We start from the raw sequence: 21,821 nt of genomic DNA on the forward strand, positions 1-21,821 counted from the left end.
CCACTACAATCCCTTATCTGAAATTCCAGATCCAAAATGCTCTGAAAACTGCAAGGTTTTTCTAAGTTTATGGTAAACACAGTTGGTGATAAATCTGACCTGAACTGACAGGAAGATATTTACAGTCTTTATGTACTCCATTTAGTGTGAATATCCAAACATTTTCCTAGAAAAGTGTTAATGTGTTTGAATACTGTCCTCAGACCTTGCTGTGGGTATACATATATTTTATTTATTTGTTTTCTTTTTCCTTTCTTTTTATTCACTTTTTTGTGGGGGGTGGGGAGGCAGATTCCTGGTGAAAACTGGAAAACATGCTAGACAAATTCTAAAAGATTGGTAACACTGTGGGTATATATTGAGATAGTATGTAAACAACAGGGCAGTCACACAGGGCCCCACACTTAACAAAGACCCTGCACTTGGCTAAAAGCTCTGCTGTGGCATCATGAAATCCTTAATAATTTTGTAACAAGACGCCTTGCTTTCCCCACCCCCACCACAGAGCCCTGTAAATTATGTAGCTAGTCCTGAGTATAAGCACAGTAGTACTTTTCTAAAATCAGAAGAGTTATGAGCTCTGAAACACATCTGACCTAGGGCTTTGGCTAAGGGACCTATGTTACTACACTACCAGTATTACTTCTGTTTTTACTAACACCATGGGTTGAGTGCCTCCTGCAGGCAAATGATTTCCTAAGGACTTTACACATGTTAGCTATAACCCTGTGAGGTACATATTATGTTATTCTTTTTTTTTTTTAATTTAGTAAAGTGAGGTTCTAAAAGTTACCCTAAAGTTTTAAGATCACCCAGCTAGTAAATGGCAGAGTTGGAATTCAAACTAAGGTCTGCCTTACCCTAGAACTTGTTTAATATTCTAGGAGATAGGTGCTTTGGAAGTATTAGGACAAACCATGAGATTGCCAATATCCAATCATTTTACACAGAAACAAATGGCTATTTCATGTGGCTCAACTTAACACGAATGACTACTTATAAAATACAAGCTCCCTCTATTTCATTTATGGGTGTTTTTTCAGTTTGAAACGATGACCAAACTAATCGTTTTGCTAAAATGTAAATAAAAGGTTGTAGTGAAGTCAGAAGAAAAATTTATGTAGTTCAATTTAAAACAAGTTGCATGTCTCATCCTGTCTCGCTAGAGATGACATCACTGCTCCTAAATAGGGAGGATGGATCACATGGGATAACTTGTTTTTATTGTGATCAGCTGCAGGCGATCAGCAAGATGACCTCATCTGCAGCTGAGGGGATTTGACCTTTGCCCCTTTAGGTATGTGAAGCAGAAAAAAAATCCTTCACAGACTGAGGAATGCAAAGCAGACAAGCATCTTCAGCCAGCAGAGTTTATCAAGCATGTGTTCAGTGCAAATGCTCAGACTTGGACATGATGCAAAAGCAATTAAGAGAAAGAACAGTGAGTAGCCTGGGAGTTGGGTGGGTCCTTTGGTGTTTCTCAGTAACACTAGAAAAATATATTTTTCATTTTCGAATAATAAAAGATTAGAAATGGGCCTTTGAAATAAAAAATGCTTCTTGTACTAAGTTACTAGAAGCAGATGATAGAACTTAAGTTCTTATCATAATCAGTTTCCTGTGAGAATATCTTAGATGTAATCAAGTAAGATCTGACAACTGATCAATTTAACTGGTTAGTTTTAAAAACAAACTCTAAATAAAACATGTTCTTCGGCTATATTTTTAAATTGATGCAGTGAAAGTGACAGTTCAACAATAAAAGTCCGGCTTATACACTCACACACGTCTAGGAATGTGTGGAAAATTAACGAGATAAGTTGCTTATTGTGTATTCTTTCCTCATCCTGTTTATATCTACTTAACTCTCAGACTGAAAAGCTTACAGTGTTACAGATTCCCTTCTGTTCAAAAACTCCTTATTAACCAGAAATTGCTTCATATTTTAGGGCTTTGACATGTATTATTTGATGTAGCACTCATGGGCACCATGATGAGGAGCTCTTAAATCAGCTTAACAAGGGTGAACTAGGAAGATCAAAAGAGTGTTCCTGTTTCCTGGTGAGTAATTGTTAATCAATATCTTCCACATCAAACACCCTGCAAGAAGCAGAGTTTTTGTATTTTACTAGCAACTAATTGGAGAGATGGAAGCCCTCCAAAAGAGTTCTTGAATGCTGAAATATGAAACGTAAAAAAGATTTCATCCAGGTTAAAAAGGCAGTTTATTATTGTGATTTTCAGCTGCACAGTTACCCAACTTAACAAGCCAAGTCTTTTCACATTTCCTGAGTGATTTTTATCTTACTTACTGCTTCCCACTTCCCAAGTGGGAAGAAATCTCATTCCCTCAAACTGAGAATCTGAGAAGACCAATTGCTTTTAAAAATGTAAGAAAAATGGCTGATGATTCAGGCAGTTAGTAGTATAATTATTTCTTATTTTTTATTCTTTTTGTGATACTAGAAGTAGTCATTTTCATGTTTATCCAATATCTTTCTCTTTGAGGTCCAAAGTGAGGTGTCAAATTTCACAAAAACTACATTTCAGCAATATTTTTGGTGGATAGATTTTCAAAGAGTTTTGCTTGGTTATCACTCAGTGCACTCAGAAAAAATAGTCATTTACAAAAGTAAACATCAAGAGATAGTGAAAAACTTTACGAAAGAAAAAGTATTATATCCTAAGTGTCTACTACTAGGTGAATGGATAAATACATTGGGGTTTATCCACACAACAGAATTCTACTGAGTATAAAAATAACTCAACTATTGATACACTCAGCCACAGGAATACATCTTGAAATAATTATACTGAGTGAAAAAAATTCCCTAAGACATTTTGTATGACTCTTCCAGTTTATAAAATTCTTTTAAAATGCAAACTAATCTATAGTGACAGAAGGCAAATGAGTGGTTGCTTGAGAACAAGGAGAGGAGGCAGGGAGGGACAAGTGGAAGGTATTACAAAGGGGCAAGTGAAGGTTTCGCAGGTGATGAATATGTTCTCTATCTTCATTGTAGGTAATGAATATGTTTGCTATCTTCATTGCGGTGAAGTTTTTTAGTGTATACATATATCCAAACGTATTCAATTGTACACTTTGTGTAATTTATTGTATGTCAGTTATATCGCAATACAGTTTTCAAATCTTTAAATAAAATTAGGCATGAAAAAAAGGTATTGTAATTTGCCTTAAGTCACAGGAGGAACAAGGACTTGTAATTAGCTGTCTGAAACTAAAGCCAGCAAGGAGGAAGAAAAGATCATTCTTCCAAACAATATGTTTGCCAGTTAGAGAGGACTCCTTGACTAAGGAGGTTGCCTACTGATTATGTGAAAGTCAAGAATGTTCCAAGAGGGAAGGCTTTTAGAGGAGTGTTACTAGTTTGGATGATTTAATGTGAGGACCAGTTTTACATTTTGACCAATTTTCTTTGCAGAGCATCTAAAAACATGATGACCTTGATTAATCAGAGAAAAATAAATATGATTTCATATTTATTTTGATACTGGCTTTCCTCAACCAGCTTGTGGGTACTTAGTAAGTCTTCAAGGATTATAAAATAAATAGGTACTTAGAATATCTTGAAAAATTCTGGAGAATTCTTCACATTCTTCCCAGCTACTTGAAAAACAAAATACACCAGGATGATGATTCCTTAGACCAGGGTTTTTCATCTGCAGCATTATTGACATTTGGAGTTGGATACTTCTTTGTTGTGAGTGACACCCTATCCATTATAGGATGTTTAGCAGCACTCTTGTCCTCTAACCACTAAATGCCCAGAACACAGTCCTCTTAGTTCTGACAACCAAAAATGTCTCCAGACATTGCCAGAATGTCCCTTGGAGTACAAAACTACCCCAATTGAAAACTACTGCATCAGAATCACTGTCATGTTAGAGAAAAATTCAGAAATTTTAAATAAGCAAAAAACTAATTTAGAGAAGAAGGGTTGATATCATTACTAATAAAAGAGCTCTTACAAGCCAGTGAAAAACTATACTGCTAGAGAGAGAAGCATAAAACAAATAATAACTTCTAATATTTCAAATTAGCTTACCACTGGTAAAGAGCTTTAAAATTTACATTACTTCTAAGCTGGGTCCTCTTTGCTGCTTGGGTTTGGCAAATATTCTCTAATTTTATTGCCTACCTTATATAGCATTTCAGCCTGTAGTTTCAGCTGATCATTTCTCAGCCGATATACATCTGGTAGCATTGGATCTTTCCTTAGCTTTCAAACAACAGTAGCCATTGTCTTTAAACAATGGTTATGGCCCATTATGAAGTGGCTGGTTGTAATAAATGTATCTTAAACGTTAGTACAGAAAAAGTGTATCACACTTGAAATCATCTTGTTTCCATTAATCAAATAAACTCAGGTTTCTGTTAATTAAATGAGATGCCATTCTGATTTAAACTAGACAGCAAAAAACCCAGAATTAAAAGAAAAGCTCAATGATATAATCAAGCTATTTGAATGAATGGTTGTAATAATTATTCTCATTTTGTGATTATAACATTATATTTAAATATAAAGATTTATTGTGTACATGTATACAATGTACATCACATTAAAACATTTGGGAGAGAATATAAGGGTGTAAATAATGAATAAATTAATTGATTCATGATCTTTTTTCTTAAAATGACTATAGGTAGAAGTTCTGATCCCAAGAAAAAGACACAATGCAAATGTTTGGAGAAGGCCTCTAAATCTGGATTCTTCAAAGTAATATTTGTATTCAAGGGCATTGATAAAAGATACATTGTATATGTGATAATTTCAGACCCTTCCACAATGCAGAGAAAGGGTTTATTTGCATGCTAATGTATGCCAAGGGATAAGTAATTCCTCCCCTTCTTCTCCTGCTAAATACTGGTCACAAAGCTTAGATTCAATGTCAAATAAATCTGAAAGCTGGTACTCGAAGTCACTGCTGGGGAAGAGAAAAGCTTTATGCCTGTAGCTGGGCCTATGGACAAAGCCAAGGATTCAGTAAAGTACTGAGGCTTACATTCCAGCTGTGTAATCATCTCCCTCTGTGACCTCGGACAAATGATTATGCTTCCACATTCTTATTTCTTCATCTGTAAAAAATGACAAGAAAAGTTTGGAAGGGGAGATCTCAGTGTTCATACTCAAACTATAGATCAAATTGTTATAATTAAAACCACAACATAACCCAGTTCTACAAACCTATAGCAGATGCCGTAATATTATATCATGTGTCAGTAAAAATCTGCTTATATTCCATCTGATACAGATACAAAGGTGATGTATTCCTTAACAGGCGAAATAAATCCCTGTAGAGCACACTACTGGCATTGTTCCTTCCTTGCATTCAGCTCGTTAAAAACAGAATGATCATGTGGGAACCTTGAAAAACATGACAGAATATACTAAGTGAAGCACTTCTTTAAGAGAACATAATTTTAATTTTAATCAAAATCCCAATTTTATTTTTAATATTAGCCTTCATCAAGAATGTGAAAAAACAAAACCAAAAAAATTTACTTTTTTTATTCCGTTAGTTTAATAAGAGCAAACTGTTTCTAGTCTTAGTTCTATGAACAACAAGGTATATGACTTGGACAGATATGGCTAATTTATAGAAAAGAATATTGTATGTAATCATTATGCATTTATATTTAAGAGCCTTTACAGTAACATTGAAGGTAACTATAACATCAAGTAAGAAATTATTTAGAAGAGTTTTTACATTTTTAATCACTTAGAAAAGTGTTCAGAGAATACTAAGTGAACAGACAAAAAAGAAGTAAAACACATACCTATAGTACAATATCAACTACCAAAAAACGCCAGGGGTAGTAGAAAAATCTACCAAAATGTTAGCAATAGTGGTCTTATTTAATGTGGTGAAATTGTAAATGGTATTTTTCTCTTCTTTCAACTTTTATCTTCATTATAATCTCTAACACCTATATATTATTTTATAATCAGAAAATAATAAACTATTCATGAAAGAAAATATAACTCCCAGGCAATGAGGACTTCAGCTTCCATCTGTTAATTTCTGCAAACAGTAGTACCCATTATTACTGAGAATGCTCAGATGCTCTTACACACCAATGACGTTTCAGAATCAAAGGATTAGTTATATCCCATGCCATACAAAAAACAAAAAAATTGATTCCCAGGTATTACTTACTTCCTCTGCTTATTACTGCAGCCAGAGATCAGGGTTCCCTCACTGAGGGAAGAGATGACAATGTGAAGGAGTAACGCAGCTGGGGAATACCTTATTGATGAAGCCACAAAATAGCTTTCTAAATGACCAGAAGTCATGCCTAGCAAATGTATCAGCAAATCTCTGTGGCTTCATTATCCAAACTTCTTCCTCTAGGAAACCACCTACTTCTCCCACAGAGGAGTCATGAGCAGTTAGTGTCAGCTCAGGAGCAGCCGCAACTGCCCACATACTTCCAAGAGCTTCTAGTGTCTTTCTAAAATATACACACAGCTCTCTCTGAGTATAAGTGTGACTCATTTCTTCATTTATTCAAGTATGTGTCAAGCCCTGGAGACAAAAATATCTCCTCATTTAAAACAGGTAATTCAAGCATCTTGAGGTTATAATTTGAAGTTTGCCTCAAGGTATTACAGAAAAAGTTTGCATTTTAGAGTAAGGTAGACTTGCGCTTGAACCCCAACAGGAAAATAATATTTACGGTTGGAATTGGATAATTTACTTGGCCTTTCTGAACTTTTATTAATATGCTATAATGGGGCTTGCCATATTGATATTATTTTAAATATCTGGTACATAATTGTGATTCTCAATAAATAATTTTACTTCGTTAGTAACATATATTTATTAACAATTAAACATAAGAGAGGCATATTCTGGGAAAAATCATTACTACTTAAGAAGCATACAGAAAAATAGAATAATCAATACTTATAATCAGAGCAGTATGTCCCTGAGGAACTTTGATGGAGAATAGCCCATTAGTCCCTCAATAATTTGAAATAAACTGAAATCCTTCTCGACATTTTAAATATTTTATCTATTTCTGACAGAAGCACTAATTTTGACATAGAATCTCTTCAAGTAAGTTACTAACTGTAAAGTACCCTATTAAAACCATCTCTTTCTGATCTACCCAAACTAAGGAAAATAGAGAGAGGAACATACTGTTAAATGTTGGCTAAAGCCAAAGTCAAATGCTTCAGAAAAAAGGTAACCAGCTCCTCTACTTGGACCAGAATCATCAAGAAAACAAATTAGAAAAGTCACTTTGTATCCTCATTCATTATTTTCTAGGTAGTGGGAAACAACAAAAGTGTTCCTGAATGAAAATAGAAGGGAAAAGTTCTGAACAAGAGTGCCCAGGGGCAATCAAATGTTATTTTGTTTTGCTGAGAGGGAGGATATGTAGAGGAATCATGTGGGAACGGGGCTGAGGGAAAAGTAGGATGGCATTTGGAGAGGTTGTAGATTCCAACCTGAAGTATTGGTATTTATGTCCTCATTTCATTTAAAATCCATAACATCTGCATGAACTAAGCATTTTTGAGATGAGGAAACCAATTCCCATTAAGAGATTTGGCCAAGGTCACACAGCAAGAAAGGGGAAGACAGGATTGAAACCCAATTTCCTGATTCCTAGGTCAAAGTTGACTGCATGCTTCCTAATAGACTCCTTAACAATGACTTAAATTCAAAATCTGGAAGACTGGAATAAGGACATCTGCTAATATTGGTTACGTTGTTTTATAACCGTATCCCATAGCATGTAAAATGACAAATTTGTTTTGGTAGCATCCTTAGAATTCATGTAAACAATAGGTGTCAAGAAAGTATCATAATGAAATAGAGACAGAAATCACATATGGGTACTAATTATTAAAAAATCACTTAGGAGGTAAGCAAATCATCAAGATTTTCCTTTCTAAAGAAATGATCTAATAGAGGAAAAACATGTTTGTCTTTCCTCGGATGGCTTCCCACAATTTCAAAAGGATTGTTTTGCTTTTGACATATTTTCTCCCATGACATTCTTTGATCTTCAGATTAACTAAAATGTGTGAAGTATCTGTTTGCTGAGAGCAAAAGAGAACTACAACTGTCCATAGCCCTTCACCTGCTCTCTTCAAGCTATAAGAGGATTCAGAGGAAGGAAATATCTGCCAAGACCTGAAAATGCCATCTCTATGTTCTTGCCTATGCTGTTCCAGAAGAGGCAGGTCCTTATTCCTCCTGACCTCTACAACCTTCCTTTCCCCATAAATAGAATTACTGGATCCCCATTTGCAAACTCCATCCCTTATCCCCCATCTCTAAGACCAATTCTGACATTTGGCAGAAAAGATGTAAATCACGTTGATTCTCTATTCTAGCATTCATCATCCTGTGACTCTTGCTCCTAGACAGGTCTTAAACTTGTATCCCAGTCTCTAATTGTGAGCAATTAAAGGACAGCAACTATATCTTATTTTATTTTATGCCCCAGAACCTAATATATTGGTGGCATACACATAGTCAATAAATGTTTGCTGACTGACTGACTGGTGAAATGGAGCTTCTGCCCTGTTGGTGAAACCCAGTCGCCACCTGTTTGGTAACTGGACCCCTGTTCTACTCTCTGTGTTTAAGTTCTTGCTTTGGTTACCTTCTTAGTAGTCTAGCCCATCTGGGATGTAGGACCATGTCTTACACCTGGAAATGTACTTCACAGGATATGGTTCCTTTCCCTGAGCTCCTACTGATAAATTTTTGATAATGATAGAATTTACCTTGCTTCTTGAATCTCCACACATCATTTCTCCCCAGCTTCACCACAGCCCTGACATACTGACTTGCTGTAACACTGCATCACTCTGGGTAGGTTGGGTTTGTTTAGGCTATCACATTGGTGAGTATAATATATACTACTGGATGTCTTCTGCTAATCTATTTTTCTGGTGGTACATGGATCACTTGTTTTTATAAAAAGTAATTCACATCTTACCACAGACTTACTTCATTAATCTATAAAATCTGTTACTATCCAAATTATATCACGGTTCCATGACATAATCTGTCAATTGCCAAAAAAAGAGAGATGAGATAGGTAAAATAAATAAATTTATTGACCCACACAAAATAATTGTCACTTTGAAACTCCTCATTGTCCTTAACAAAATAGGATGTGTATATTTGTATGTGTTTGTGTGTCTATGTGTGTGTATATTTAATTTTTGTTTGAGTAAGTTAAATAACTGTCTCTGACCTCGGTTTTCCTTCTATTGAAACAATAGGTCTGTAAACACATTACTGCAGATTGAAAGTTTTCATCTTAAGCTCCTGCTTCATCTTATTTCTTTTTTTTTTTTAACCTCCTTTTTTTTTAATTTATTTTTTATTATTATTATACTTTAAGTTCTAGGGTACATGTGCATAACATGCAGGTTTGTTACATATGTATACTTGTGCCATGTTGCTGTGCTGCACCCATCAACTCGTCAGCACCCATCAACTCGTCATTTACATCAGGTATAACTCCCAATGCAATCCCTCCCCCATCCCCCCTCCCCATGATAGGCCCTGGTGTGTGATGTTCCCCTTCCCGAGTCCAAGTGATCTCATTGTTCAGTTCCCACCTATGAGTGAGAACATGCGGTGTTTGGTTTTCTGTTCTTGTGATAGTTTGCTAAGAATGATGGCTTCCAGCTGCATCCATGTCCCTACAAAGGACACAAACTCATCCTTTTTTATGGCTGCATAGTATTCCATGGTGTATATGTGCCACATTTTCTTAATCCAGTCTGTCACTGATGGACATTTGGGTTGATTCCAAGTCTTTGCTATTGTGAATAGTGCCACAATAAACATACGTGTGCATAAAATGCTCATCATCACTGGCCACCAGAGAAATGCAAATCAAAACCACAATGAGATACCATCTCACACCAGTTAGAATGGTGATCATTAAAAAGTCAGGAAACAACAGGTGCTGGAGAGGATGTGGAGAAATAGGAACACTTTTACACTGTTGGTGGGATTGTAAACTAGTTCAACCATTATGGAAAACAGTATGGCGATTCCTCAAGGATCTAGAACTAGATGTACCATATGACCCAGCCATCCCATTACTGGGTATATACCCAAAGGATTATAAATCATGCTTCTATAAAGACACATGCTTCATCTTATTTCTAAAAGAGTTGAACAACCTAACAAGCTGAAGCAAATCACACTCTGGAGAGCTACATTATTTTAATTCACTAATGATTCCATTTTAAGGCATCTGGAGACCCAAGAGTCTTGTCCATGACAATTAAAACCTCACATCCAAGACAACACCCCAACCAAAAAAAAAACCAACCCTCTGCCAGCTTTATGGTCTGAAAAAAACCACAAACACTTAGAAAAGACCCCTCAAATTTGGAAAAATCAAAGGAGTTTGTTGTCTTCACAAAATAATTGATGGCACTGTTATCAGTTTTTCAAAATTATTTCTGAGCCACTAAGCAATGAGTTGTTTAAGAGCATTTTCACTTTCTAAGAGGAAGGATGAGTCATGGTTTCAAAGACAACTTGGTGCCAAGTTGAGGCAGGGTGGTGATCCTATTTTATCTACCTCAATGCACTTAAACCTTAAACCGATTGTTTAAACAATATGCTTAATTTTTCACAAAGATTCACATTAGCAGAGGGATCATGAGGTCATGTTTGTCCATCTAACACCACATCCTGCCTCCAGTAATGGCTAGAGAATTCCTCAGAGGAAAGAGTGATGTTTATTTCATAATATTTCTCGTTAGCAATGAGATGAAACACTCAAGTGAAAGTATTTTCTTTTAATATTTCTTCACTACATGAGAAAATACAAGATACTAAATTTAATGTTTAAGGACAAAAAGATATTAGGTCGATTTTCTTCAGTCCAACTCCAAGATCTAATTAGGTCACTAAATGTTAGAACTGAGTACTTTTAATAATGACTGATTTAAAGTTCACATAAAGTAAACTTTTAAGTTCATACGCAATTATGGTAGAATACGGTAATTATATTCAAATTGATCTCCATAGCTGATTTCTATAGAAAGTCACAGGAAGAATCAGGGAGAAGGGATGTAAGACCCCGGAAGCATGCCAACATATAAAACCCCAAGTCAAACCATGCACTTGACTCTCAATTCACCCACTTGGCCCTCTTCCTTCACTTCCTTTCATTCCTGCTCTAAAGCTTTTAAATAAATGTTCACTCCTGCTCTGAGAAAATCATAAGAGGAGAAAGGTGAGTCCTATGAACTGAATATCTGTGTCCCCCGACCAAAACTCATGTTGAACCCCTATCCCCCAGTGTGATAATATTAGGAGGTGAGGCCTTTGGAAGGTAATTAGGTTTAGATGAGGTCTTGAAGGTGAGGCCCACATGATGAGATTATTGTCCTTATAGGAAGAGAGAGGGACCACAGCTCATTCTATCTCTGCCATGTGAGGACACAGAAAGAAGGCAACCATCTGCATGCTAGGAAGTGGTCCTCACCAGAACCCAATCACTTGGGTACCCTGATCTCAGACATCCAGCCTCCAGAACTATGAGAAAGTGTTCTTGTTTAAGACACTAGTCTATGGTATTTTGTTATGGCAGCCCAGGATGACTAAAACAGTGGGTATAGTTCAGTAATCAGTTGTCTACTTATAATTCCCATAAGCCTTCCTTCTGGAGTAGATCAGACCTTTTTCTCAGAGGTGGGGAAGGGAAAAAGCCCATTTTGTTTTTTGTCTGTGAGTGCGAAGTGTCCATCCCTGGACTGAGTTTAGGAAATATTCTGAAACACTTAGTTGTGGCTGCCTATGACCCACAACGCACAGGAACTAAACAACCACAATGTATAATGCTTTGCCTCTGCACAGATTTTTCAACAGTGTTGTATTATTATATATTTTTAAATACCTCATATTGGTCATTCAGAGCAGCAGAATTTTTTTTTAAGTTCTGGAGTACATGTGCAGGATGTGCAGGTTTGCTACATAGATAAATATGTGCCATGGTGGTTTGCTGCACCTATGAACCCATCACTTAGGTATTAAGCCCAACATGCATTAGCTATTTTTCCTAATGCACTCCTTCCCCTGATTCCACCCTCCCAACAGGCCCCAGTGTGTGTTGTTCCCCTCCCTGTGTCCACGTGTTCTCGTTGTTCAGCTCCCACTTATAAGTGAGATTAAATGGTGTTTGGTTTTCTGCTCCTGCATTAGTTTGCTAAGGATAATGGATTCCAGCTCCATCCATGTCCCTGCAAAGAACATGATCTCATTCCCTTTTATGGCTGCATAGTATTCCGTGGTGTATATGTACCACATTTTCTTTATCCAGTCTATCATTGATGGGCATTTGAGTTGATTCCACATCTTTGCTATTGTGAATAGTCCTGCAGTGAACATAAGTGTGCATGTATCTTTGTAATCGAATGATTTCTATTCCTTTAGGTATATACCCAGCAATTGGATTGCTGGGTCAAATGGTATTTCTGGTTCTAGATCTTTGAGGAATCACCACACCATCTTCCACAATGATTGAACTAATTTACACTCCCACCAACCATGTAAAAGTGTTCCTATTTCTCCACAGCCTCACCAGCATCTGTGGTTTCTTGACTTTTTAATAATCACCATTCTGACTGGTGTGAGATGGTATCTCATTGTGGTTTTAATTTGCATTTCTCTAATGATAGTGATGTTGAACTTTTTTTCATATGTTTGTCAGGAACATGAATGTCTTCTTTTGAGAAGTGCCTGTTTCATGTCCTTTGCCCACTTTTTAATGGGGTTGGGTTTTTTTCTTGTAAATTTGTTTAAGTTCCTTATAGATTCTGGATATTAGACCTTTGTCAGATGGACAGAATGCAAAAATCTTCTCCCACTCTGTAGGTTGCCTGTTCCCTCTGATGATAGTTTCTTCTGCTGTGCAGAGAAGTTCTTTAGTTTATTTAGAACCCATTTGTCAATTTTTGCTTTGGTTGCAATTGCTTTTGGCAATGTCATCATGATATCTTTGCCCGTGCCTATGTCCTTAATGGTATTGCCTAGACTTTCTTCTAGGGTTTTTATAGTTTTGGGTTTTACATGTAAGTCTTTAATCCATCTTGAGTTAATATTTGTATAAGGTGTAAGGAAGGGGTCCAGTTTCAATTTTCTGCAAATGGCTAGCCAGTTCTCCCAGAACCATTTATTAAATAGAAAATCCTTTCCTCATTGCTTGTTTTTAGCAGAATTTTAAAATTATATTTAATGTGATTGATTCTTTCCCTTTGCCTTTGAAAACTGAGCTAACATGTACACTGGCTTCCTGTTTGTAATTATGAGATCAGAGGCAACTCACTAACAAATAGTTGGTAGTCCAGTCCCTCTCCAAAGAAAACGGTTTAAAGTGCTGAACAAACATGACACCAATATCTCTCAACTTCTGTGGGAACAGGAAATGACTGGGTGCCTAAAGGTTAGTTCTCTAAGGACAGATGCAAAAAGGTGGGTCAGGGACTTGATTTTTTTCTGTATCACACACCCTTTTATTTATTTTTCCAAAAGAAAAGACCTGTTACAAACGGTAGAACAAATTAGGATAAGAGATTATTAAGGCTGAACTTAAAAAAATGGATTTTTGAGAAAATAAAAGCACTAGTTTAATGACAGCACAATAGTCATATGTATTGAGAAGGGGAATATAAATCGAAAAAAGAAAAATATCATGCATAAGATATAACAAAAAAGGATGAGATTTATCCGTAGTAATAGTTAAATTAGTATACTTTGCTACATGCCGTTTAAGTACTGCCATTTGAAATCCTCAGAATAACCTCCAGAGGTAGATGCTATGGTTTAAGTGTGTTTCCTCCAAAATTCAGGTGTTGCCAAAGTGACAGTATTAGAAGGTGGAGCCTAAACCTTAAACAGGTGCTTTAAGATTAGGCCACGAGGGCTCCTTCCTTGTGAATGGGATTAGGTTCCCTTATAAAACGGTCTGACTTGGAGAGTTCATCCTTCTATTAGCCTTCTGCCTTTCTTCATGTGAAGACACAGCAAGAAGGCTCTCATCAAATGCCAGCACCTTGATCTTGGACTTCCCAGCTTCTAAAACTGAGAAATACATTTCTGTTCTTATCAATTAACCAGTTCTTGACCAGATCTTGGGCAAGTTACATAACCTCTCTGTGCCTCATCTTTCTCCATGGTAAAATAAAGATGTCAGTAATTTCTATACCAAGGGATTATTTTGAGGATTAAGTGAGCTACTTTTCCTAAAGTGTTTAAAATGGTGACTAGTCCATAATAAGTATTAAAATGTTTTAGTTAATTAAATTGTAAAAATTCACATAGGTTAAGGCAAAAAAGTTTAAAACTTCAGTATTAATTGACTACTTACTGCTTTATAGTCAATATTGACATTACATGTAGCCCATATTTGCTCTCTGCTAATTATTTTGTAAAAAAATCAATCTCATCCTTAAAAAAAAAAAAAAAAACTGTTCTGTGAAAGAAATTAAATATGGCCCTTAGCACTCAGTCTTTTTCTTCGCCTCAACAGTACTTCCTTCTTTTCTGTCTCTATTTTCAGCCTGGTTCTGCCCGTGTGGTGGTTCCCAGTACCTGCAGGCCTCCTTCATCATCCTATAGCTAAAAATCGCAGTGAAAAAGATACTTATTACCTTCATGTAGAACTAAGTTTCAGAACGAATTCTCATTGGCCTAAATTAGGTCACATGATAATCCCTGAACCAATCACTGTGACCAGTGGATAGGATGTGTTGATTGGTCAGGCTCACACAGCCAAGGAGGAAGGAGAGTTTGCCCCAGCAATACCACATAAACTGTGAAAGATTATATCTTAAGGAAAATGAAGGTGCTGTTATGAGAAGACAGAGTAACCAAGTCTAGAGAAACAAGACAATAAATCTTTGCTATAGTGCCCAATAATATTTTTGTGTCACAAAAAAAAAAAATTTAACTGGGAAATAGAAAACTTCAGCTTCATACTTTGAAAAGTTATGACAAACTCTCATTCCAAGGTTACAAAACGCTAATAATTTTGTTTCTATGGAATTTTCCTTCTGCTAAACTATGCATTATAGTTTTCTTTCCTGTTAAGAAAAGATTCTTTTCATAAACAGAACAAATTTAATGTGTATTTTTTAAATTTTTGTTTTGTTAACCATTTGCAGATCTTATTGGAAATTCCATTAACTTTGTTCCTTTTAGTTCTCTCATAAAGAAAAGTGAAATAACACATACTGAAGGAAACAGAGAATGACGGACTTGCTGAAAGTGCAGTGAAACCAGCCTCTGTGTGTGTGTGTGTGTGTGTGTGTGTGTGTGTGTGTGCGTGTGTGTGTGTAATTTTTCCATGATGACTCCTGGGAAAGAACCTCTGGGATTTATATTCCCTTCTAATCCTTCCCTCCCCCAGAGTGAGATCATAGCTCATTCGGTCCTTTTGTATTTTCTTTACATTGCATTTCAAAACACATTTAATAATGCATCCCGAAAAACTAAAATTAGGGTAACTAGATGAAGAAAATTTAATGTCAAAATTCATATTGGAGAACCGCTGCTTTTTATCTTCTTAAAGTCAGAAAGAACAATGATCAAAAACCAGTTTTAGTTTAATTTCTTAAAATCTTAGTACATATACTTAATCAGAAGCCCAAGATAAAAGTGGTGTCTGGAAACTCCCGATATTCTATTCTGTGGTTAATTTTGTCATGCTATGTTATCTAGGAATTTTTCTGTGCTCGTATAAAGTGCCACTCATCACATTTTAAAGTGTTTATCTTTTGTGGTTGCTTACTTCATCCTTTTCCTAATTTGCTGAAATGATTTTTCTAAAGAATTACTTTAGATAAAATTTGGCATTTGCCTTACTCAAAAAAATGTAGGCCATTGTATAAGCCATGGTGAATTCTTCACAGCACAAAACTGACATTACATATTAGCTCTGTGTAACGTTACCTCAGGGACCATGAAGTGTACTAAATATTAATTTGCCCATATTTCCCTGACTACCTACTGAGCATGAATTCCCCCATGTGCACACTCGTTGGGCTGTCCTTCTGCTGACTCCCTCTACGTCTTATTCTCAAGTGAGATGTAAGAATTTTTTAGCTCAGAGGTGCCAGTGCCAGTCCCCTGACTCTGACATGTGTGTGTTGTAACCCCTGCCATACATCGTTCCACAGACAGGGTATAACAAACTGATATTTCTATGAATAGAGGGGAAAAAAACCTCATATACAAAGTCCCCAAACCTCATTCAATTATGTGGGTGATTCAACCAAGCCCAACCTCCAAGTTCACATCTTGCAAAAAAAGGCCCATTATCTTTCTTTATGTTAGAGGACATTATGACTAAACATCATGCTTATCAATGATTATGCTCCTCTGATATGTCAAGAACCTCTGTCTCATAACCATTAGGAAATGTCTCATCTAGTAAATCACCCTAACTTTCTGGGGAGATGAAAGGATCAAAGTAGGAATAATAGTTTGTATGATTCATCGGCATACAATTTAGAGAAGGTGTATTGTTAGGATAATCATTTTTAGTGTTTTGGAAATCTTGCCTCACTTCTTCAAATTTCTTATTCTGAAATTGAAGTCCTTAGATCACTGGTAAGTTCTTCAACAGTGCCTTAAAAATAATGGTGACATTTTCAAAAATTCTATTGCCATGTTCTCAAAGCACTTTTATTTGCAATAGAGGGCTAAAATAAGAAACGTCATTCTAATGTATTCTTTTTTAAAATGAAGCATCAATGGAGATTTGATTTTTTTTTTTTTTTTTTTTTTTTTTTTTTTTTTTTTGAGATGGAGTCTCACTCTGTCACCCAGGCTGGAGGGCAGTGGTGTGATCTCAGCTCACTGCAACCTCTGCCTCCCAGGTTCAAACTATTCTTCTGCCTCAGCCTCCCCCATAGCTGGGACTACAGAGGCCCACCACCACGCCCGGCTAATTTTTGTATTTTTAGTAGAGACAGGGTTTCACCATATTGGCCAGGCTGGTCTAGAACTCCTGACCTCATGATCCGCCTGCCTCAGCCTCCCAAAGTGCTGGGATTACAGGCGTAAGCCACCATGCCTGGCCGAGATTTGACTTTATCACCATACAATTAATAACTTGGATGCTACTATGAAAACAAGCAATGTCTTTGAGTGTGCTAATAAATCTCAGTAATGTTTTACGCAAAGGCAACTAAAAAAGTGGGAGTGTATGAATGCTGTAGGAAGTGAAGGAGAAAGAAATAGAGGAAAATGAAGGGAAGGGAAAGGAGGAAATGGCAGTAAGAAGATGTAGGTGTAGCCTACATAAAATATCCTTGACAGGTTAAATAAGCAACTGTTCACAAAGGGAGTAAGTGCCTGACCCATCTACACAGAAAATGTGACAGAGTTCTCAGACCTCTGGATAAATGTGAGGAGCATTTTTCAGTTTAGACTAAAGGCAGGGGTTTCTCTAGTCCAAATCTAAGTATTATAAAATCTTCCCATTGCCATAATTCAAAACAAAAAACAGTCATACCTACTTGCCTTCCTTCCTGAATAACTCAATTCAAAAACCATTATGTGGGGTCTTAGTGAGCTACTAGTCCATATGGGGTACGAGGGAAGATAGACTACAGTGGCCTACTACTGAGTAAGAGCCCCAGTGAAGGCATAGCAGTAGCTGAGCATAGGACCAGGAGACTGATTAAGAATACAGGTTAAGGCCGGGTGAGGTGGCTAATACCTGTAATCCCAGCACTTTGAGAGGCTGAGATAGGTGGATCACAAGGTCAGGAGATCGAGACCATCCTGGCTAACATGGTGAAACCCTGTCTCTACCAAAAATACAAAAAATCAACCAGGCGTGGTGGCAGGCACCTGTAGTCCCAGCTACTTGGGAGGCTGAGGCAGGAGAATGATGTGAACCCAGGAGGCGGAGCTTGCAGTGAACTGAGATTGCACCACTGCACTCCAGCCTGGTTGGCAGAGCGAGACTCCATCTCAAAATAAATAAATAAATAAATAAATAAATAAATAAATAAATACAGGTTGAGCACCCCAAATCCAAAAGTAAGAAATCTAAAATGCTCCAGAATTCTAAAGTTTTCAGTGCCAACATGATGCTCAAAAGAAATGCTCATTAGAGGAGTTCAGATTTTGAATTTTCAGACTTCAGACGCTCACCTAGTAAGTATAATGCAAATATTTCACAATCCCAAAAAATCTGAAATCTGAAACACTTCTGGTCCCAGGCATTTTGAATAAGAGATATTCAACCTGTATATGAGCATAATGGGAACCAGCTTTGTCATTGTCATGAAAAAAGAAAAACCTGCAATGAACCTGTGGTGTTGGATTGGATTTCAAGGTATTGATATGAACTCATAGTTTTTATCAATTGATAGATAAGTGCATAGATAGAATGATATCAAAATAGAGATAAAGAAATAAATATAGATATTGTGGTAGCCTGTCTCTAAAATGGTCCCCAATTTTTCTTGCCTCAACGTATTCATACATCTGTGTAGACACCTCCCATATTAACCAGGGTTGACCTGTGTAAGCAATAGTATACTGTGAAAATGACAAAGTGAGACTTCGAGACCAGGTCATAAAAGACATCTGGCTTCTTCCTGGCTATCCCTCTGGGAGAAACCAGACACCATGTTATGAGACACTCAAGCAGCTCTATGGAGAGGTAATGACATGAGGAAATGAGGCCTCTAACCAATAACCAGCCCTAACTCTTCGGACATGTGAGTGAGCCACCTTGAAAGTGGATCCCCCAGCCTCAGTGAAGCCTTAGGCCACATCTTGACTGAAACTTTATGATAGTCATGGAGCCAGAACCATGCCCCCTAAATTCTGGATAAAACTATGAAGTAATTAATGTCCATTGTTTTAAGCACCACTAAGTTTTGAGGTAGTTCTTTATCTTCCAATAGATAGTTAATGTACTGGTGAATATATGCCTGTATCTAAAACACATGCCTATATATATTACCTAGCTCTATCCATTGACAGACTCTGGATACAATAACACTTCAAAACCAGTGAGCATACCGGTGCCAGATCTTGATTTCTAAAAACAATTCTTTACTAAAAGGAACCACTGCTCCTCAGAGAAATGGCTAACTTCAGGGTGACAGCAGGAAAAATGAAAGATGAGTCTGAATGTTTTATCTAATATATAAAAGAAATGGTGGCCGGGCGCGGTGGCTCAAGCCTGTAATCCCAGCACTTTGGGAGGCCGAGACGGGCGGATCACGAGGTCAGGAGATCGAGACCATCCTGGCTAACCCGGTGAAACCCCGTCTCTACTAAAAAATACAAAAAACTAGCCGGGCGAGGTGGCGGGCGCCTGTAGTCCCAGCTACTCGGGAGGCTGAGGCAGGAGAATGGCGTAAACCCGGGAGGCGGAGCTTGCAGTGAGCTGAGATCCGGCCACTGCACTCCAGCCTGGGCGACAGAGCGAGACTCCGTCTAAAAAATAAATAAATAAATAAATAAATAAATAAATAAATAAATAAATAAAAGAAATGGTCAAACAATTATGAAAGCCAGTTTGGAATGGCTCCCACTGGTGAATCTGGGACAATCCAAGCATCAGAATGAATAATAACCTACTGAATAAAACAGGAATTTATACCTCCACACTGATATGAATAAATAAGTGAAAAAATAAATTGGAAAGAATAAATTATTGCAGTAGAATGCCAACTAATAAATGCAGAAGAAATGGTTACATTATAAGATAACTAGCTGGCAACCATCATAGTAATAATTAATTCAGCCAAAAGTGTCAACAGATACTAAAATTATCAAATGTAAGTTTGATGAGAAATGAAATATTGCACAGGCTCAACTATTCACAAAATGCTTATTAAATATAAGGAAGAAAAGAGTGACTGTACAGTGGAGAAATCTGGCAGACACCACCTAAACAAATTATTAAAGTTAACATCATCAGTAATGGGACAAATTGAAAGCATGTGCCATCTAATTGGATGCAATAAGAAGAACACAAAATCATTACTGTGGTATTCCAGCCCTAGGAGAAGCACAACTTGAATCTAATAATAAGGAAACATTAGATAAATCAGATTTGGTGACTAATGTGATAAAAAGTCCAGGTCGTGAAAGTAAAAAGAGACTGAGGACTGTTCCTGATAAAGAAGACAATAGAAACACAACAGCTGACTGTAACACGTGATCTTGGACTAAATTCTTTTTAAGGAAATTATTGGGATAATTGGCAAAATGTTGAATGATATTTGTGATTTAGGTCATAATAATGAATCCTTCTTAATTTCCTGATTTGATAATGTTACTGTGGTTATACAGAAAACTACTTATTTGTATAAAATACTTACTAAGGTATTTGAAGTTGTGGGGCTTCCTATTAACAGCTTAGCTCAAATAGTTCAGAATCAAAAAGCTCTCAACTCTAGCTTTGCTAATTCTTTGTAGGTTTTTTATTATTTTAAAATAAAAGGAAAAAAGAAACACATGACAAATGTGAAAATTACAGCGCTCATTTGGCAGAGAACATAAAGGCGGAGAACACAAAGACACATAATGCTAAATAGAAAAAATACACAGAAAAGGCATGCATAGCAGACATCATATACCCATAAAGTGCCAACAACAACAGCAACAATAAAAGACAAAGTAGGAACATGGAGAGTAGATCCAAACAGAGACATCCACTGAATTACCATCCCAAGAGAAAACAGATGGTGTAGTTCAAAATAGAATAATTTCATGAGGGTTTATTTACAAGGAGACTATTTGCAAATATGTGGATTATGGGAACCATACATCTAAGGATTAGTAATGGCCTAATAGCTAAGCTATTAAGAGGGGCAGACATGGTACGGGAATCCACAGTCATGTGTGCTGTCTTACGGGAATCAATATTCTTTTGGAGAGACACAGCCAGCAGGAAGAGACCTTGCAGCAGGGGTGCCAGGGCCTCACTCCCCTTCCCTCCAATCTACTGCCAGGGCTCCCCACTGGCAAACTGGCCAAACTCAGTAGGAAAGAAAAGGGTGTGGGAACCTGTGATGTGGTCCATGTGAGTCAGCCTGTCTGGCAGAAAACAAGATATAGAAGAATTGAGAATGATTGAGGAGGCAAAAGAAGTGATCTGACCTATCCGCCTTGAATTATATGAAATTAAGAACAGCAATGCTTAGTTCTTTAAAAATAACCATACACAAGAACTCTATTTAACATGTTTGAGAAAATTTTGTAAAGACCGAAAATTCCTTGAAATTGCCAAAAAAAAAAAAAAAAAAAAGAAAAGCAAACCAAATCAAAACAACAAAAACCCATTTGGTACACTGGTGGGTCATCAACAGCAAGGATCACAAAACTCATTGGATGATTCAAAATGGTACAACAAAAGAGAAGAGAACCAGGAAAGCAATAAGAAGTAACTATTAGTCACAGTTCTTTCAAGCATACCTGTCTATAAGTTTTGCCAGTTCCCTAGTCAGAAGAATTGAAAGTAAATATCAACATTATTGGTAAACATGATTTCGCTTGTTATCTGTTTAAACAGATTCAATCCTTTCCATTTTATCTTTTTGTTGCTCTATAAAGTTCAAAAGCTGAAATCTCTCTGGATTGAGTAAATTCTATATTTAAATTTCAGTCAATATGTTTTTTACCCCAAATTGGCAGGTAAAAGTCTGTTCTTAAAAAATGTTGCCTTAATCAACCGTCTTCCTAGATGATTGTGCTTAAACTCCTGTACAGAGCAGACAAGTGTAGAGAACCAACGCAGTTTGAAATCAGATAAGTCTGTCTCACGGGTT

General features: G+C 36.7%; 1 long non-coding RNA gene and 1 other non-coding gene across 3 annotated transcripts in view; one reads left to right on the forward strand and one right to left on the reverse strand.

Moving 5' to 3' along the window:
* Positions 1 to 283: 283 nt before the first annotated feature.
* LOC112425891 (U7 small nuclear RNA) lies at positions 284 to 348 on the reverse strand. Its single transcript, XR_003017076.1, has one exon. It is a non-coding gene; the product is annotated as a U7 small nuclear RNA (small nuclear RNA).
* Positions 349 to 1,305: 957 nt separating this feature from the next.
* The window catches only part of LOC105477464 (uncharacterized), a 75,279-nt gene continuing 54,763 nt past the window's right edge, over positions 1,306 to 21,821 (forward strand). For both annotated transcript variants that reach the window (XR_003017021.2, XR_003017022.2), the window contains exons 1-2: positions 1,306 to 1,441; positions 1,950 to 2,061. This is a non-coding gene — a long non-coding RNA (uncharacterized lncRNA). The remainder of the gene's footprint in view (positions 1,442 to 1,949; positions 2,062 to 21,821) is intronic.

Source organism: Macaca nemestrina, chromosome 2, assembly GCF_043159975.1.
Source record: "Macaca nemestrina isolate mMacNem1 chromosome 2, mMacNem.hap1, whole genome shotgun sequence".
Lineage (NCBI taxonomy): Eukaryota > Metazoa > Chordata > Mammalia > Primates > Cercopithecidae > Macaca > Macaca nemestrina.